This window comes from Lonchura striata, chromosome 3 (genome assembly GCF_046129695.1).
Source record: "Lonchura striata isolate bLonStr1 chromosome 3, bLonStr1.mat, whole genome shotgun sequence".
NCBI lineage: Eukaryota > Metazoa > Chordata > Aves > Passeriformes > Estrildidae > Lonchura > Lonchura striata.
Window position 1 is genome coordinate 22,253,705 of NC_134605.1, and position 20,792 is coordinate 22,274,496.

The window sequence follows — 20,792 nt, forward strand, 5'->3', positions numbered from 1 at the left end:
AACCCCCCAGATAGAAGATTTACTCCTTTTTAATGACTCATGTGGCAATTTTTGCCACTTCTGCTACTACAAACCAGCCAGATTTTCATTTCTCTGTGGGTTTTATTCTACAAACAATTTAAGCAAACGTTCACAAGAAGGCACGGTATATATGCTTTGGGTTTTTTCTCTAACCTTTGAAAAAATGAATAATAATGCTGGGATTAAAAAGTTCAAAAGCTTTACATTTAATTGCACCTGACTTCAACGGGCTCTCAGTCCATTCCATGTACCAAGAGGTATTTAAAATCCAGTATTTATAGAATTTTTTTCCATAGGAAAAAATCCAATATTGTTTAAATTTCCTAAATAAAGATATTTATGTATTTTGAAACATAGTAACCAGTAGATGTACCTTTTAAAAAGCTTATGAGCTATCAAAAACCTATTAACTTTAGGCAAAATCTTGCTCACGTAAAAGAAATTAGTATTACAAGATTTTTATAATTTTTAAATCTCCCTAGTCTTGCACCTGAGTTTACAGGTTTCACAAACAACCTTGGCTGGCAGGCTTAAAATTATTGTAATTTTTACAGCACCACACAGAAGAATTGGTTTTTATTACTTGAGGCATACTTTTGCTAAATACATTCATTGAGAAATGATCCCACTGATGTTGACAATCTGATTACCTAGTTTCAAAACAACATAAATTGAAATGGCTGCACTAACACACAAAGCCTCTATTACAGAGATTTATAAAGGAAAAGCTGAGTGAACTTTAATTACAGCAGCATTTCCCATGCCACTGTGTTATAGACAGGTCTATCGCCTCTTGCTCCAAGTTAGGATCATAGTTTTACTGAAAGGCTTTCTGTTTCAGAACCTGCGGCATAAGCTTTCTATTACAAAGTGCCTAGAATTGCACTGTCTAAATCAGCATAAGCCAGTGTTTTTAAAAAGGAAAATCTTGCACCCTGCAGAAGCCCTGATCTCTTCCAGAGCAAGCCAAGTCCAGCAATGGCAAAAGGTTATGAGACACTGGGAGTGGGAGCCATAAAACAGCTGGATGAGATTAGTTGCATTGAAAAAAACCATCAAAGCAACATCAGCTGACACTCAAGTCTCAGGAAATTCAAGTGTTATGATTAGTTCTTCACCTTGCACATAGCCTACTTCCAAAGGCATAAATGAGATAATTAAGGTGAAGGTCTGGCCTAAGTAAATACCCCGAGTCCCATTTCTGGCTGCTGCCAAACACCCTTTCTCCATTAGAGGCATGGCAGCTTTGCTGATTCAGACCAGCTGAGGGTCTGGGCTAGCAGTCAATATGTTACTGTAGTCATTAAGGGGCTGAGGTAGAAGGTGCAGAACAGGCCACAGGTTCCAAAAGCCTGATTCTGTCTTTCACTCATCTCAGAGGTAGTTGCAGGGGGAGGCAAACCAAATTTGTGAACGTTGCAAAAGGGAAACTAAAACTTTATGAGCATCTAGTGCCTAATGCTGCTAAGGATGAAACAACAAGCTTTCTGTTCTTGGGTTTTTGCTGACGATCACCATAAAGAGTCATTAAAGGCTATGGTTTTCAGGTAAAGCTGACACAAATCTGTCATTTGGAATGTTTGAAGTGAAATTAAAACTTTATAGACCTCTATGCACAAGGAATTCACAATTCACACACAATTCATGGATTTCTTCAGACTCCGCTACAGCCCTTATGAGACCACAGCTTGCTGGGGCTGCATGACAGAGGAGCAGAGGAAAGCAAATCAGGAAACCATTCACCTTCCTGACTCAATTCCACCTGCAGTCTGTGCACACTTAAATTCTGCTGTCAGACAGCTTTAACTCGAGCCACTCCCTGGAGGTCATGAAGGATTTTCATACCTTAAGGACAGCCATACATGCAAACACAACCCTTACCTGTCTCTGCACATCTCTCTTTCAGGGAGGGTCTGCCAAAGAAAGGCATTTTCCCAACAGAGATGATCCCTCTCTGGGCTCCAGGATGGAGCTGCAAAATAAAATCCTTGTCTTCAGCCATGCATTATACAGATTTCTTCATCAATACACACCTAGCAAAAGCAACAAAAGAAAGCTCTGTATGCAGAAACTAAGGTAATGCTGAAACTATCTGTGGATAATGTGCAAGTACACATTCTATGTCCAGCTGAACTGTTATAAATCCCAATGATATTTTTGTGATATGTTAACAAGCAAGCAGTGCATAACCAGTTGTGAGTAACACACAATATGTGATTTCCTCTGTCACTGACTTGTAAGAGTGTTTATTTAGCTGTTGCTTGTCCTTTCAGTGATCTAAACCTCCAGAAAGTAGAAATACATGCTGGCCTCAGAAACTGAAAATATTCTCATTAGCCATCCAGATGTTTTTACCTTATACCCCAGAAGTACATTTGCAACAAATGGTGTATTAAAGTAACACATTACCCTGGGTCTCATTTTTTGAGTTGCTGTAACAAGCTTGTCTGGGTCAACTTATTTATTGTAAAGTTGTCACATTTGCACCAAAGCTCTTCGCCTTAAACCTTCAAACTCATTCCTTCAAACAAGTACCTTCTCCTTGGAATTCTTATGAGCAATAAAGCCTCCTTCAAAAGCATCACTTTGAGGTCCAACAAATGAAAAAATTCTTAGCTGAAGACTCCATAAAGGCCTCAGCTTTTCTTTGGACCAAAGCTCTATCACATCTGTATTAACACCAGGATAGAGTAGGTAAAAAACAGTCTATTATAGAAATTTATAAAGGAAAATTGGAGGGCTCTGACTGTATATCAACTCAAGCCTTGTAATAATCACATTCTGAGACTCCTGATGAGTTATGTGCAGGTTCAGAAGCCCAGGGAGAATAGATACTTGAATAATTCTTCTGCTATATCTTATCCTATCAAGTTCAAGAAGAGGATTTCCCTTTCTACCAATGCTTGTTGCCTGATTTTGCATTCAGAAATCAAAAGAAAACAATGCTATGGAGGAGTAACATATTCATGACCATATAAGCTGTACCTTTGTAAATATGATAAATTACCAGAACTAGGCCATCCAAGTAAGGAAGAGAACTTCCCAGTTTTTCTCCTGATCTCTGTTTTCACCATAAACAAAAATGTCTTGCATGGACCATGCCAACTTTCTTCACATACCAAAAGGAAACCCCTCCTTGACAGCAGATATGATCTGAATAAATCACTGATGTGTTCTGGATGGGTGGAGTTTGGGGCAAGATGGGATGAGAGCTGATAAGGCTACTGCCAGCCCACAGAAGTCTCTCCCTGTTGCCTTTGCAAAAGAGCAAAGGCCATGAAGAACAGCACTGTAAAGAAATCAGCTGAGAGCTGAATTTTAAAAGCCTTGCTGCCCAGGCCTGAATTTCAAAAAGTACTGGTCAAATTCACATTTAGCATTTCCAGTATCAGGATATTTTGGCATCCCTTGACCTCTTCATCAGAGCTTCTGGACATCTATTGCCTGCTCCTCCTCCTTCCTTCTCCATCTCCACAGCCTGTTACTTCTGTTACAGCCCATAACTCCTCTGTTGCTTCCAGGTCTATCCTTGTCCACTCTTTTGTTTTGCCTCACGTTATGAATTCTTATCTTATTTAGGGAAACTCAAAGCCTACAAAACACTGACAGGTTTACTCTGCTTCTAGCATCCATAGGCAATGTGCCAAGAAAATCCTCAGCATAAGCCAATCCAATAAAATATTTGATACTATCCTTTCAGGACCGCTGAAACACTTTATTTAGAAAACTCTTTAAGGATTGCGGTGGGGGTTTTTGAGTTCTTTATCTGTGGAGCTCAGGCTTTGCTACTATATAAAGTAAAGCTGTTGTTTCTCTGCTGCAGCATCCCTGTCACTCAGGGACAGCTCCTAACCCCGCACCTCTCTCACATCCCACAGCGATGCCATCACCGCGTTCTGCCGCTGCCGCCTGCGCTGCCCCGGGGCCGGGATGGGAGCTGAGCGCCAGGGCCCTGCACAGAGCGGGGACCGGCAGCGTGGGGGTGTGTGTGTCACAGAAAGTGTGTGTGTGTCTGTGTGTCACAGTGTGTGTGTGTCTCTGTGCGTGTGTCCCCGCAGGGCGAGCAGCGGCTCCGGCCGGGCTGGCCGTCACTCGAGTGCCCACAGTGACATCTGCTGGATCCGCTCCTTCCCGAGCGCCGCTGGAAGGATGGGTCAGGCGCACGCAGGCTCCGCTGCTAGGCGGGGAATCAATCGGCGACACCGATTTGCGATGCGCTGTGATCATCGGTACTGCTGACAGCGGAGCTCCTGAGCGGGGCTGGCACGGCAGAGGGAATCCCAAGCCCTTTGCCATCCCAAGCCCTCCGCCATCCCAAACCCTGTCCTACCCACTGGGCTTCTCCACACAGAGGCCTGAATACACAGCCTTCTCTTGCAGTGCGGAGATAACGTCTGCACAAGCTGGCATCTTCTTTTGATCATTTCACTGAGAGCACTCAGCTCCTGAGCAGAGTGCGAGAGTCACCAGGCTTCTAACAGAGTTGAATCCTTCCAAGTTTTCCCAATCATGGATTTTTTTTTTCCACCTGCTTCTTCCAAGCAGAGTATTCAAATCCTCCAAATCTTAATTGACCAACTTGAGAATCCTGCTAGAGAACATCAAACACATTTGACAGCTTGGAACTGCTTTTCAGTTACAAGATTTTAATAATACTAATTCCACTTAGCAGTTCTACCTCCATGACTTTTTTTCTTTTTTCTCTTTTTTTTTTTTTCTTTTTCTGCTGCTGCTGTTAACTGAAATATCTTTCTGTAAAGCTGAAGCTCATCACAGGATTGATGAGCAACTGCTTTGACATTGTGGGTCAAGCCTTTCCAGGTGACCTTTCCATATGCTGACAGTCAGAGCACAAGAGAGAGGCATTGATTGTCCTGGAGATGAGGGGACACAGTTCATTTTAGGATATGTGGGAGTGTGGAGACTCTAAGGGGAGGATTGCTAAGCCAGGATGTTGGTTTTGGTTTGTTTGTTTTTTTTTTTTTTTAACAGGAGCATATAAGAGGAAAGAGAAACTGGCAACAAACAACTAAATTCAGAGGAAGAACAGAGAAGTCCACAGCCCATTTTGCAGAACTCAGAGGCTGGGTATCCTGAAGCTTCCAGAAGTGGCAGCAGGACAGAGAGAAGGAAAGAAGGTGTGTATCCAAAACTTACAGAACCACAAAAACCTTTTTCCCTTAAAATTGAATGGGAAATAAGAAAGCCAGGAGGAGCTGACTTATGAATTTTTGAAATCCAAGTTACTTACTTAATTTTTAAACTTTAGTTACCCAGCTACAAAGTCTTGACCCTTCTATTGCCACAATCATATTTATAAAGTGCTTTATCCTATTTTGGAAGCCTGAAGACTTCAAATAAATCATGACCTAACCAGAAAGGCCTCTCTGGAGGAAGTTGTCACCAGTGTGTACAATATTGTACATGGGCAGGGGGACGATTCAGAATGGGAGTTACCAAAGGTGACGCAGATTTTTTGCCTCCCAAAGAGCCAAAAATGAGTTAAATGGCTGAAATTGTAGATTCAAAGAAAGCTTGAAAATGCAACTCAGTTATCATGATCTTGAGTACAGACACATGGCACAGCTATTCAGTTCAAAGACAAGCAGGGATGAAAACAAGACAATCCAAACCCAGATAGGGCAGCTGTCTAGATATTTCCATTAACAGGCCAGGTTTTCTGCTTTCATTTCAACAAAGAAATGTCTCATTCGTGGAGGATCTGGCCAAAGTTTTCAGACTGTGTGAAATACTAACAAACTTCTATTCATGTGAATAGAGAAAGTAAGAGGGTTTTATTAAATTGTAAATCTGCTGCTAATTCATCAGTCTAGTCTGCAAGTGCCAATTATAAAACCCCACATGTTTTGAGGATAAAAATTAAATGTTTTGACTTTGATGAGACTATTCATGTGTCTGAACATGTGTTTATGGTCTTTTCTGGCTGGAGGCCTAACTGCAAATCCTTTATTCTTTAGTGCTACTGGAATAGGAAATAAGCAATAAGAACAGTTTTCACTTCTAAGAAATTTTAATATTTGGCTTTTAGCAGGTATTTCACTGTGTTTCTTAGGAAACATTAAAATCTAGTGAACCCACAAATGTCACCCTGATTCTTAAGATTTTCTAAAGCCTTCTGAGTTTACATTCTGTTGGAGAACTTTCCCACACAATTTCTATAAACAACATATTGTTTTGCATTCCTTTATGGGGGTGGATAAACTTGATGTACTGGTGGTTTGTCCAATGTCTTTAGAGAGGTGGCCCATTCACTCTCCAATCCAATGTCACCTTTGGGAAAGTATAAAAGGTGGAGTCAGAGAAATAAACTTTCTTCTTTACCTTGCAAATAGCAGGTGGCTCGTGTCATGCTTTCACATGTCCTATAGCAACACACAAACTTCTTGGGGGTCTTTTTCACAGTACTTAAAATCTGATCCACAGTAATACAAATAAAAACCATGGGATTTCTGTTTGGCAGAATTGGTCAGAGTCGATGTTTATATACTTACTGTAGATGTGGAGAGAAGCTCTGCATATCTGGGGAAAAAAAAAGGAATCTGAAATATATCTGCCATAGTATATATACTGCCACTACACAGGAAGATTTAGTTTAATGTTGGAGTGATCCAGCACAAACCCTTCTGAATTAATGAAGCAAACTGAGCTATTTCTATTCAGGTGCTCTAACACAAAGTTAAATATTTGTTTTGCTGTTCATTGTGGAAAAAAGTTTGTGGGTTGGTTTGTTTGGGTTTGGTTTGTAGGTTTTTTTCCCAAAATTAAGGAAAAAAAAATCCAAATTATAAAAATAAATTCATCACAGTTACCTGTTGAAAATTCAGGATTATGCAGGGAATTTTTCAACTACATCTGACCAACCCATATTTATATGGGTTTCACTGCTAAATGCACCTCAGCTGCTGGCACTCCTACCAGATGAAAACATTTTAAAGACTTGATAATATTTCTATTAATTTTATCACTGTTTATATAGATACTACTGAAGAGTATTCTCATTTTGTTCCAATCTTGGGTCCTTGGTTCAAGCCTTGAATCCTTACTTCAAAGTTCCTTATTATATCAAAATTTTAAATTCTTAATAATTACTTTGAAAGAATGTGTCCCATTTTCTATATTTTTTCTTGAAAGTTATAGGTATTGAGTTTATTTTTCAGAACATACATGATCTGATTGTGAACATCCCTTTGAATTATTTAAAAAACATTCCACGTGAATAGGAATTCATATTGTTCACTAAAAAATGAGATGTGCCTTACTGTCTTCTAATTTCTGAAAATAGGAGATTGTGGGCCCCTCTTTGAATCATTGTTTGATCAATATTTTCAATATCTTGAAAATAATAACTTTCAATAACATTTTCTTAATTCTCTGTATAGCCAGAATTAATTCTAAAAACTGTGAAAAAGGGTTGAAACATGAATGCTTTTGTTTCCAAGCCAGAATAACCAGGATACAAATATTTCTATAAAACAATACACTGATCTCACTGACAACTTTTACTAGCACTCTAAGAAGGATCATTTTTAAATAGCAAATCTTCAACATTTAACATAGAGGATATGACCTAAAAAATAAAAAACACCAAAAAAAACCCCACTCTGAAATAGCACGAATATGAGCAAACTATTACAGAAACTCAAATTGCTTGTCATTAAGAAGAGGGAGGAAAGCCATCTCTGTGATAAAGCACTACCCTGTAAAAGTATTAACCAGTCATTTAGTCCAGCTGACAGCTCTAATGCTTCAAGAGCTTCAAAGATTTCTCAACTAGAAATGTAGTAGTGCCAAAAATACATCAAATGGGCCTTTAAAAAGTCATTCTATGCCTTCTATTATGCTAACACTGCAACTTTTAATCACTGGCTTTAGCTCCAAGAGTTTATGAAATGAGTGAATTCTTTTTGACCCTTTTCATAATCCCTACAGCATAAACTCATCCTATTGTCTACCCAGTAAGGCAGACAAGTTATAAGGGATATTATCTAGTTAGCCTGCAGCATTATTAACTCATCTGGAAACCACTTGACAGGAAATCACACAGAAGAAGGTAATTATTCCTCTTTTTTAATACTCTCCAGCTATTTGAGTGCTGTTGTCATTCCTTCATGCTTCAGACCAGGTCAAGCTCTCTCCTAGGAACCCACTGGCCCTGTCCTCTTGTGAGAAATAACACAAGTAACACAAAGAGGCATCTCCTCACTGCCTTATACATTCACAGGCTCCAATACCCACTCTAATTTGGAATTACCTGGTAATCAGACAATGTGGGAAATGGACTTGTAGAGAGTTGTCAGGGCCTGACGGAAGGCCCACACAGTACACATCTGCATGCAAACTTCAAGATAAGAAATGCCGACTTAGAAATGCCATAGAATAGGACAGATGTTGTTGAGAGAGAAATGGAGCTAAAAAATGTTTCAAAATATGGCCTTGCAAATAAGACTAGATACTTAAAAAAAAAATAAAACTATAAAAGATACATTGCAGTAAAACCCACAAAAAATAGTTTTAGGTGATTGGCTTTAAAACATCTACAACATAGTGTGACAAAAAATTAATAAACCAAGAAACGCTTATAGTGTTTTGTAGTTAATTCTGATTGTGATAGCGTAAATTATAACACCTATATTATCTCACCCTTCTCATAAGACTAAAAATAAAATAAAATTTTTAAAACACCTCTCAATTATCCCATCTCTAATTCAAAAAAAAGTATTATCCAACAAGACCCCTCTATAGAACCAATGCCTCAAGGCCTAGCAGCAATTAATATGATGCCAAACTGGTGGCAATTCCCTTCCTGATCCCATGCAGGAAAGCACCTTCTTCCAACATACACCATAAAACTTTGGAAATTCAGTAATTCTCTTTCTTCTCTGCTCATGCCCACCAGCAAGCAGATGCTGGATTTCCTGGGCAGAGCACATGGAGCAACAGAGAACACTCTCCCTGGGGTTGTCCTGTGCAGGGCCAGGACCTGGGCTTTGATGATCCTTGTGGGTCCCTTCCAACTCAGGATATTTTATTATTTTACTCAGCCAGCATGCAGAATAGAGGACCTTGGCCATGGATCCCTCTGTGCCCTGATAAATATTCAAGATCTCACAAAATTTCACACTTTTCTTCCATGAATATATGATTATGGTTTGCTGCCAGAAAGTCAAGGGAGGGCATCAACACCAACAAGTGCCTTCTGCTTTTACTACTGGTGTAATGTAATCCCTTTACCTCCAAACACCCAAATAAGAGAATAAAATGACTCTCCCAGGATCTCGTTGATGTAACAGTGATGCATTCAAAACTCATAATTAAACAGTCTCTACAAAACCTTAGGTAAAGTTGTTCTGCTGCAAAAGCTGCTAAATGACAAAGGTGTAAAAGCAAGGGATGATAATCTATTGCCAAACACATCTGACCTGCAAAAATGTAAACCAAAATCAAACTCAGCATCATCTATGAATACCTCTTTTTTTTTTTTTTTTTTTGGCTATATCACAACTTGGGAACATTATTGCTTTGTAGAGTTAAGCCCTGTTTAATGTGACCGTATCCAAATATGAACCAGTCCATCAGCTGTTTAATTACCAGTAGAACAGGCATACCAAATTAAATGCTAGAAAGCACCCCCAACAACTCAAGGCCTAGTTGTTCACTTTGTGTCACATTGATACTCTTAACCCAGAAATTCCTCCTTTCCTTTATAAACTGTTCTCTCCATTAATTACTTTGGCAAAGTGTAGAGGAATCAACAAATCATGGTGAGCAGAGTGGCAGGCAATCCTGTTCCTGAAGCTGGATATTTCATCATCCCAATTCTTTCCCGAGAGCTGCTTATTTTAATCTGTATTTTACAGGGTAGCAGGCTGTTCTTCCATCTCTGCCAGGGGAGTAGGGAGGCAAGTTTGAGGTAGATTTATGAAGAAACAATAATCCTCAAATCACTTGCAATTCCATCACCCTTCAGCCAGAAAATTCTCATTCTATTTAGCATGTGTTCGAAGGGCCCTGGTGGGATGGAAGTGGTGCAGGCACAGACAACTCCTGCCACATGCACAGGGTGGTAACTTCAGCTTGTAAATTATGACACAGAAAGTACTTGTAACAGCACAAGACATCTCTGAATCATGCAGGGAGATGTTCTGAAGCCTCCCTCTGCTTAGTTATTTCTCTTTCCTTCCTCTCAGAAGGCTCTCATTCCCTGTAGACTCTATATAATTTTTTCCCCACAGATTTATGTCTTATTATTATATGCAGACATTGTTGAAGCCTGCAGAAGGAACTAAACACACTCCAGCAATGCTATTCCAGAAGATGTTAAATTTAAACTACTTGTAAAGCAGTTTATAAAATCGAGCTAAGCTCAGCAATAAATATTACCATCAACATCTTTCCATTTTTTCCCCTCAGACACATCAACTCTGTCTCCTGAAGTGGTCTCTGATTCAAATAGGATCTCCAGATCATGGTCCTGCTAACATACTACATTCCAAACACATTTAAATCTTCACAATGATCAAAGATGACAATGTCAACACTCAGAAAAGATGCTCTTTAAAGCACTCTGTTTCTGTCACTAAAATTTTTTACACCAACAGCCTTCATTTCCAGCATAAATTGTAAGAACATTTTAATGAATGTTGTATTTGTAGTATAGCTTATATTTACTTCTCTGTGTTGTATTTCACATCCTCTAAGTTTTTCTCTAGTGCAGTTTCTTGCTTTGCTTCCACAACTCAGCATTACAGAGAAAACTTCAATATGGAGAATATTCTCCAAAACTGCAGCCAGTTAATGCTGCATTTCTGTCTTTTGGAGGAAAAAACCAAGCCTCTTCAGCATTATTAGGAAGCAAATATACCAGAAAAATTTACAAGGCTACCCAGGAAATCACCTGTGAAGGTCAAACATTTTAAACCTCTGGGATACCATAAAGAACATTTCCCATCAAAACAGCACATTTATATAATATTTACATGTATATTTTGACCAATTCATATGGCGCAATGCCATTTACACTGAGACTGACAGGAACTTTCATGGTTTAATGAGAACAAGCTTTTCCTTCTAGATTTTAGAGGTAGAAGGGCCCCATTAAAATGGTCTGGTTGAGCTGCTGAGTACCAACAGCCACAGAAAGTCATCCAGTAGTTTCCATATTGAGTCAAAATAATTCACAGATGTATCAGCACGCCTGTCAAAAAGTATCCAGTTCCATTTAAAGATTTTACTCAGAGAGCTTAAATGATTTTTTGCTTTTTGTTTATCTTACCTAGCTGATATTTTCATCGTGTTTCATGAAGAAATTTTCAAATTCAGGCATCTTTTCTCACAATGGAGATTTTAGGCATCAGCAGCTACTTTTTAACTTTCTCTTCTGCATATAAATATTTATACTCCATATTAATAAATTGAAGAAAAATCTCAAAAATATGCTGCTTAGTCACAGGGGATGAATAGCATGACTCACAAAGACTGAGATGGTAACAAGTTAATACAAATCATGCACTGTACCAAATACTCTTAGAGAGGATCTAATAATCCCAAAAATTTTGTTTTCTATGAGGAATGAAATGGCTCATGTGTCTCTTCAGAAGGTTGTTTTAGTCACAGTAGTTTGGTTAGTTACTAGGATTGTATATACAGTGCACACTGATGAACAAAGCCACCCTTTCATCCATTTTCCAAGTAATTTCTGATGTGCCTCAGTGCAGGCTCCTCACAGCTCAGTGGTGATGTATAGAAGTACCCACACAGCTATCATTATTCCAGGAAAAGGTTTGGTTTCGCTCATCCTACATTTCAAATACAAGGTTTACTGCATTTTCAAACCTTTCAAAACACTTAATTCAAGTGCTAGCATTATAAAACCATCTTTTTGCCAGTATTTATCTCTGCACAGCTCATTAAACCTTTTCCCTGGTGGTTTATTTTAGACCAAAAACAGGTCCAATTATTCTTTCTACTCAGGTGACACTTTAATGGGACCTTGGAACCCCCTTCACTGTGAGGAGAGAGAACTGTGAAAGGAAAACCTCTGTGCTGCTTGCAGGGTCCTCATAATCAAATGGAAAAGCATGGGGGGAAAGTGTTTGGATGGAGGTGAAAAAAAAGGGTCTAATTGAGGGAAGGTTTGATTGGTTGGGTTTTGGGGGAGAGGGAACAGGGGTCACATAACACTTCAAAATCTGACCTAGCTTCTTACAGTTGAAGAGATAAAATAAAAGACTAATTACATATCCAGATATGAGCTGGTGCAAGCTTTTCATCTAAAGCCTGAAAACACAAATATAATTAATTTTGGTCATCACTTTAAAACAGCCACACATAGGGAATTATCAAAAGGTAACTTTTGCAGTTTCCCTCCCCCATCACTTTATTTCTTATTCCTGTCTTTAGCACTGTGTTAAAAATTAAAAAAATAAATAAATAAAAAGCAAAGATAACAAACCAGACCAATCAAATTAACCTAACTATGTAATTTAGGCACCCAACAGCCAGAGACTTCTATTTCACACCAATAATTCAATGCCTTGCATTAATTCTAAGAAAAATCCAGACAAAAAGGTTTATTTTCTTTCCTCTGCCACGACTTCTAAATTCCATCTGCTCTCCCTGTTTCTGTGGGTTGCAGAACCTTTGCACATCTTTCATCTATGTTGTGTTTTTCCTGATGTCCACAGCTACAGCCCAAGTTCCATAGTTTATCATATCCCTTCATAATTCAAGTCAGCAATATCACTAGTGCATAAAACCTATTCTCAGTGGTTATCAACAATGAATGCCAAGTGCAATGAAAAAGTCACATCCATAACTCGTTCCAAGAAGCCTCCATCCAGTCTTTCATGCCTGTTTTAACCATGTCATTTGGTGAGGAAAACTAACACTTCTTAGCTCCAAATACTGTAGTTCAGCTAGAGAGGAAATATCATTCTAATCTTACATACTTAGCGAAACAAAAGTGAAGACTGAAAAGGCTGATGTCAAAATTACTTTCCACATGGATTAACACAGAAAGATTAGAAGGCAAGCATTTTTCTAAAATCAGCAATTTAAAAGAAGATTGTGATTAAAATCTTCATATCCTGCATGTGGATGAGATGGAAAATCAATAGCAGACCATTAAATGGATGGCTCTGGCCCTTGGAAAAGGGGGACACTTCAGGATTTCTTGGAGAAGCACAGAGAGAAGAAGAGAAAACAACCTTTATCTCTGCTCCTTTGTTTTCCCCATGTGGAATGTGGTGTGGGGATTGTTTACCTGAAGTGATTGCTGGATTGGATTCTGGTGAAGGTTGTTTGGGTTCAGTGACCGATTGGATCCAGCTGTGTCTCGGACTCTCAGCAGAGAGTCACGAGTTTGTTAGTTAGGTAAGTAAGATGTAAGTATGTAGAATAGTATAGTATCTCTTTAAATAGTATATTAATGTAACATAGAGTAATTTAATAAAGCTATCCTTCAGCCTTCTGATCTGGAGCAGACATCATCATTACTTCCCACATCCGGGATTTGCCGCATTTGACTATAGATAGACACAGATTATTTATTTCAGAGCTGCACAAGTCTGGGTGCGCAGTGGTGTTCAACAGATCAAGCATGTCAGCTATCAAAACTTTTTACTAATTATGCATCAAACAAAGGATTTAGAGTTCATTGGCTACAAGTGACATAGCAACCCCAAAACATATGTATTTAACACATATTTATCAATTGGTGCGTATCTCAACATTTTATCCAAAATTTTAACATGTTAAGTTTTTAAAGAGGGAGGAGAAGGAACAGATAGGTGAAGAATGGAAATATGATATGAATTTGTACTTAAAGCCTGGCCTTGCTGAATGGGGCAATTTTGTTATTAAGCCCAGCCAGGGCAGGATTTCACATGAATTTTATGTAAAATAATCTTATTCAAATTTCACCAGCAGCCATTTAGAGGTGTAACTGAAAAATTATTTTTGCTTTGTGTGGACACTGGATGAAAATCTGAATAGCATCTTATTTCAAAGATGCTAAAGCATATTTTTTTTCTAAACTAAGAGAAAGAGAGACACTTGCACACTCCCAAAAAAAAAAAAAAAATCACCAGGGGTCAGTGGAAATAGAGCAGAAATCCCACCAGGCATCCCCATACTCTCTGCAGAGTATCCACCAGGATACTTGTCATCTCATCATCAGAAGGGGAACATTATACATGTGCCTATGCCTGAATCCTTTAATTTTAAAGATTAAATCTGCATTTTGCAGGGTAAAGAGCAATTCAAAATGGAAATGGGGGAAAAAAGTTGCTCCTTAGATCTGCAGCACTGTCCTTGGGAAACTGAGGTCAGAGCATTTCCAAAGAAATAAAAATCAGTATTATCCTTAAAAAAATAAAAATTACCATGTTACACTTCACAAGCACTAAATGAAAATATAAACATCACTGCAAAATGTTTATAAACTAAATTATAATTGATTGCTTAAGCCACTTTTTTTTTCCTCTCATTGACCATTATCCAGTAAATTTTTTATTCAAGCTGGCAGAGGTAAATAGCTGTAACTAAACATCTGCTCACTTGATCCAGGAGCAGTCTGATTTGACCAGGCAGATCCAGGCATCACAGGAACATCAAAGAGCACACATAGACTGACCCTGTGTTTATGAACTCCAGCTTTCCTGAATACTTGAATATGAGTCGTAATTCTCATTCCCTTCATCTCAACCAGTCTTCTCTGATGACTCTTTCATTAACATGAAAGAAAATTATCAGCCCAAATTTTAAATTGCAAAGTCTAAGGAAAAAACTGTATGCAACTCCAGCTCAGAGTGGAGAAAAAAACATGAGCTGCAAATGAAATCCACACAATAAAATATTCCTCAAAAGCTATTTAATCCTCTGAATTATGCTCACATATTTTCTGGCTGTTATTTTACATGGACTCTGACCAGGAAATCTATTTCTACAGAAACATTTTCACCCTACCTGCAATTTTCATGCCACCAGTTTTGCTGAATTTGAAATGGGAAGTACAGGAAGACTGACATCTGTGGAGTGCAGATCATGCTGTATTGGGCAGTCCACAAAAGATCCGCTTATCAGAATCTCTGAAGCTGTGAAAATATGGTAATTTTTTCCTGGAACGGTGCATACTGAAAATACCAACAGTGCTGATGCCACCTCAGAGGAAAACAAAGATTTTCAATATAGATCATGAGATAAAATCCTCCTCTCCTAACAGTACAAGCAAACCCATGAATTTTTGAAATAATTTATAATACTGTGGGAGGCAGTATTGCTTTATTGTCATTTATAAAATATAAAGAACCCTCAATAAAATAGGAAAAGGAAAACAAAAGAAAAAAATTGTATCTCTCTTCCAAGTTTCTCAGAGCTAAACCTGCTATGTTTTATACCTGAGCAGTAGGAATGAGACTGGTCTTTTTTTTTTAATATTTTTTTTTAATTAATATAAGACTACTTGATACTGGGACAGGACTTGTGCCAGCTTTGCTGCCAATTGATTGATTCATTCCTCATTGACACAAATGGCCTGAGCAAGCTAAGGGTGCTTTTCATTTCCTGCTGATAAGGAGGTTTTGAACCCAAAATTTTATTCCCCGCAGTTAGGACTCCCATCTTATATTGTTTTGGAACATTTCTCAAAGTGAACCTGATAGAATGTACTATGCATCCTAAAACTAAGACAAAAAAAAAATATGAAATAACACTGTAAAAGAATCTGCCTATTGCTGAATGTTAAAGCACAGGCAACAAGGACTTGAGATGATTATTTGTGCCTTACACGTGAGGGGAGAACAGGTCAGAGAAGACATGACCAAAGAGAGCTGAAATGATACTGCCCTTAATGTAATACACAGCAATTCCCTGGCTGGACAGGGAAATAATGAGAAAAAGGAAAGAAAAGATAAAGTGGAAAATTCACAGTGAGGAACATTCTCAATCCCCTAATGCCAGTGAGGAACAGAACTGCAAACAGGATGCTCAAGAACCCAAATCTGCACACCAACCTCCCAGCACTGCCAGCTTGGCAAACTTGCAGGAAGGTTCTAACCCACCAACATTGCTGGTTACTGAATACATTTTTAACCCAGAGCAAGGCATGTAGCTACACATTATTCCTACATTTGGAAAGCCAATCTACCAAGAGATTAACAGGACCTTTGGATAAACTGTCTCCAGTGAATTTTGCAGCATATTAAATGTCCTGTGTTGGAGAAGCAGTCCACCAGTGAGCATAACACAAACCACACAAGCCATGGCACTTTCACATGAAATAAAGGCAAGGGGATACCTCAAATAAAGCACTCAAGACAGGTGTAATGACATGTACAGATCATTACAGGGCAGGTGTCTTTCCTCCAGAAACTGGGAAACAAGGGGCAAAAAATACTCCAGCCATGAAAGGTTACCAAACAGATAATAAATTACTAGCTGGGCTTTGCAGCTCTTGCAGCACTGGGCTCAAAGCAAGCCTGTTCTGGCCTTGCATCTCTCATTTGACTTTATTTAGGTAACAGCACTTAAGTTTCAAGCTCCATTGAGCACTATGCACATTTTGGGTACTGAATGTTTATAATTAAGTCTATTTACATGCTACTACATTTAAAAGAGAGATGGCACAAAGATCAGAGAACCAAAATCATTTGATTCACATGATTTAGCCTGGATTTTGTATCTCAGGTCTCAAATACTTAAAACAGTACCAGTGTTTCACAGCCAACTCAGAAAATGTGTTTGGGTAAAAAATATTTTACTGGATTTACCCAAATTAACAGCTGCAGTAAAATTATACTATAACTGAGAAAACATCCATAAGTGTGATTAGAATTGAGCTTTTTTATATCAGAGCAAAAGACAGTAAAAGCCAGTTAATAAATAGCTAATTATTACATTTAGTCCAGCGAGTAATTTAGGTGATTTATCTTTCTGTCTTGATATTGTCTATTCATACACCACTATAGATTTTCACATATTTTGTCATTACATTTGCTAAAAAAACAGCTTTTACTGGGCACCTTGTCAAAGGCAATCCCAGTGTTTAATACAACGACTCACAATTTTTTATAATCTAATTACAGCAGCCTGAAATTGAATACAATTTTTTAAATTCACTTTGTGATTAAGAGTCCATAGCCCCATTTTCAAATTTAATGACTAATTTAGTGACTGTTACATACACTATAATAAACACACTAATCACAGTTAGAAGGCTACAGATAATTCTGGTCATTTTTACATTTTCTTGGAACCAAAGAAAGGAAAGTTACAATATTTTCATCTTCATTTCTTTTAAACAAGAATCAGTTTCAGTGTTGATAGGGGAGATAAAGGTATTTCTGAAACTCTTCAAAGGAAATTATTTTTATGAATTTTATAAAGTCACCATACACGATCCACCACTATGGTTCCCTATTTTTATTTTTGTGTTCTGGTTTAATTTCCAGTCAGAATGCACACTTTTTGTCCAATAAAATGCATAAAAAATAATCTTCATCCTTTCTCTTAAACCAGAATATAAAAACTGCAAGTCTTGAAAAGTTCTTCCTATAAAGTACCCATTATCTCATATTAAAAACCTCCAAAATAATGCTTAAATGAATTTTATAGAGTAAGCTGTGAAAATTTACCCAATGTGCAATAGACTCTTATAATCCATTATTTTTTTTATATAATTCTGATTTTGATTTATATTCTCAACAGAAAAGTCATAAAAATCAACACGAGTTTTTACTCAAACACAAGCTTAATGTATGACTGCACACTTCCTAGAAAACATAAGTTGTTTTATAGAAAAAATTCAGCCAAAATCTACCAATTTACCTCAGCCAAATATCACACACAAGAACTGGAATATCACACACACTATTCATTTTTGCTGAGGTTGGACAGAAACATCTTTAAAGCTGTTTGACAGGCTGATGCTCTTCAGGCATGTGTCATTTAAATATTTATGACATTATTACTTAGATAAAGTTTCTATCATTTCTGTAAACAATTTCTGGGGGAATCAAACTTGGAACAACATGGAAATAACTAAAGTACTGTGTGGCCACACTTGCAGAAATAGCGAACTTAATGTGCAGCATGAATAATTTCCAGTCCTACTCAGAGCTCGAAATAGAAGTTATCAAGGAATTTTAATCAAAACAAATTTTTCAGGATGCAGGCCATTCCATAAACCAATAAATAAACAGTCTGAATGGGCAATGCACACCCACCTCAGGGGATGCTGCAGGAAAGCATGTAAAGAACTAGAACATGAAAAGTCAACAATTTCAACCAGTCAGCCTTGCAGGGGCTGATTCTGACTTGATTTATACCAGTTTAAATCAGAATCTTATTATATCTACATAACAATCCATCTCCCTGACGAGAGGCTGGGTGCTTTTTGCAGGCTCAGGCTGCTCAGCAGTCGCTGCAGCCTTACAAAGAAATGTTCACTGAGCTCTGCTGACTCATTGCAGCTTTGATTTATTCCAGCTGGCAAGAAGAGGAGGCAGAGTGGGGCTGGCAGGGGTGGAATTAGGCTGGGTGGCTGTCAGGTGAGGAATGCCTCCAGTTTGTGGCCACCTCATTATTAATAAAAACTCTGACAATATTGTCCCCCTCCTCAGAGCCTTTGCATGGATGCACAGGCCTTGGAACTGTATTCCAGCCTAAAAGTAGGAGTGCATGGAGATTTGGACAAGCAAATGAATTCTGCACACACCTTCCGAACCAAGGCACTGTTTACATTCACAGGTTAATTATTGCTTATATTTGCCTCTCATCTGCATATGTGTCTCAAACAATCCACCCAAAGTGTGCACTTACAATTAAGAGTAATCTGCAATTACTTCCAGCCAGGGTGTAGCTTTACCTGCCGATTAATTACAGAGTTTGTGGGAAGTGTTTACAGACCAGGCAACTGCAAGGCTAAATGCAGCAGAGTAGTCATCCTGATGAGGCAGGAAATAAAAGTGCCCTAGGGTATTTCATGACTCTGTTCTTGTGTCCACAACCAAAGGCTGAAGAGAACACATTAAAACTCCACTTGGCATTTTTCCAGGGTGCCAAAATGATGTTTCCTACATTTAGCTTGCAGGATTTATAGTGCATTCCAAAATATGAAACTTAATGGCAATAGGAGATCCTTCTTTTAAAAGCTACAAATGCTTTTTAAGAGCCTTTTTCCTCACAGTCCCTTGACTTTATAAGTAGTGTAATTATTGTTGACAGGAGCTGTGCTCCCTAATTTTTCACAGTTTGTACAAAGAAAGATGTACCATCACTAGTTTAAAAGTTAGAGTAAAAAAGGAACTTATTTTATGAAAACACCTGTGTGATTAAGTTCAGTCATCTAAAAATTTTACTTTATAATTGAGCTGACAAACTTCTCATGTTCCTTTTAAGGCTGCCCCTAAATGTCTGACTGGAACTACTGGGACTGTTCTAGTTTCTAGCCTTAAATATATTCATACTACTCTATAACCACTTTTATGCTGATGTTTTATCCTGATTTTTATTGCAGAAAAGACATAATTATATTGTGAGATTCAGTGCCACAAGATGTTGGAATTATAAAGGGATAAATGAGAAAATGTGGAAATGAAAATATATTACCTCAAAACCCAATCAGGAAGTCCATCAAGGGCTATTAAAATTTATATATAACTTCAAATTGAGAATGTAAAGTGGAATAAAACTATAACTCTGCACTTCTTAGTCCCTATATTATTGCCATAAGCATCCAATACTGGCTACTAGCAAAGAAAAGGCACTGGAACAAAGATACCTCCTCAGCTGTCCATAAACTGTATTTTCCATGTAAATATAAATCAAACTAAAACTCTTAGACTAGTCACAGATCCTTTTCCACTTAATTGTTTTTCACTTTATCTAAATTGTCAAAAGAAGCCCTTTTGCTCTAAGTACTGAATTAGGCTGAAGATCTACAGTGCAGTCCCTGATAGATTCCGTGATGAATTTTATAAAAAATTAAGGGTAGAAGTGATTAAACCCTTTTTTTTTTAATTTTGTTTTCTTTCAAGGAATTCTTGAAAAGGCCCCTAGATATTAAATGCAATCAGTCAAAACCTTGCCCATGATAAAACTGCTCATAAATGAGGCCATAAATACCAACCTTCTCATTAGCCTTGTCCACATGAAAGAAATTTCCCTTTGAACTAATTAATTTTTTCAATAACTGTACAGAAGAGGAAATGTGGCTTGACAGCACTGGATGTGACAGCAACAATAAGACAAATTTTGCTTCTGCAGGGCATTGCCATTGGAACATTTATCCCTTTACCCCTTCTGTGCTGAGATTCATTGCTTTGAACGTGCCCAGCCCCACAAGGGTGCTGGCCTGAATATTTTAATAGTTGATGAGTGAGGGGCTGAGGGACCATAGGAGGAGAGACAAGATGCTTGTGCAGCCTGGAGCAATATGTTTATAAAAATCCCCTCATGGTGAACTGTGTCTCCTCCTGACTGAATCAGGCTTTCAGTGCTGCCCCTAAACCATGACCAACCATGGATTTTGAACCCAAAGCACATTTCCATACGGAGTCAGCAGGCAGGCAAGAAGTGCTGCCAGGAAATTCTATCTCTTGGCAGATACACTACAGCAACATCTTCCCTCTAAGTCAATGGGAATTTATTCAGACAACAGGTGCAAAAAGAGCCTCCGAAAAGCTGAGGCCAGCTCACATCTCCAAAAATCAGGACATGCTTCTCCAGAGACCAAGGCAAGCAACTGATTAGGC

The 20,792-nt window shown here is 38.2% G+C and overlaps 1 long non-coding RNA gene across 1 annotated transcript in view; it reads right to left on the bottom strand.

The window, feature by feature from the left end:
- Positions 1 to 1,980: 1,980 nt before the first annotated feature.
- LOC110475799 (uncharacterized) overlaps positions 1,981 to 20,792 on the bottom strand; it is a 56,728-nt gene continuing 37,916 nt past the window's right edge. The window contains exons 3-4 of the long non-coding RNA XR_002466329.2: positions 6,534 to 6,561; positions 1,981 to 2,054 (exon numbers count right to left, since the gene is read on the bottom strand). This is a non-coding gene — a long non-coding RNA (uncharacterized LOC110475799). The remainder of the gene's footprint in view (positions 2,055 to 6,533; positions 6,562 to 20,792) is intronic.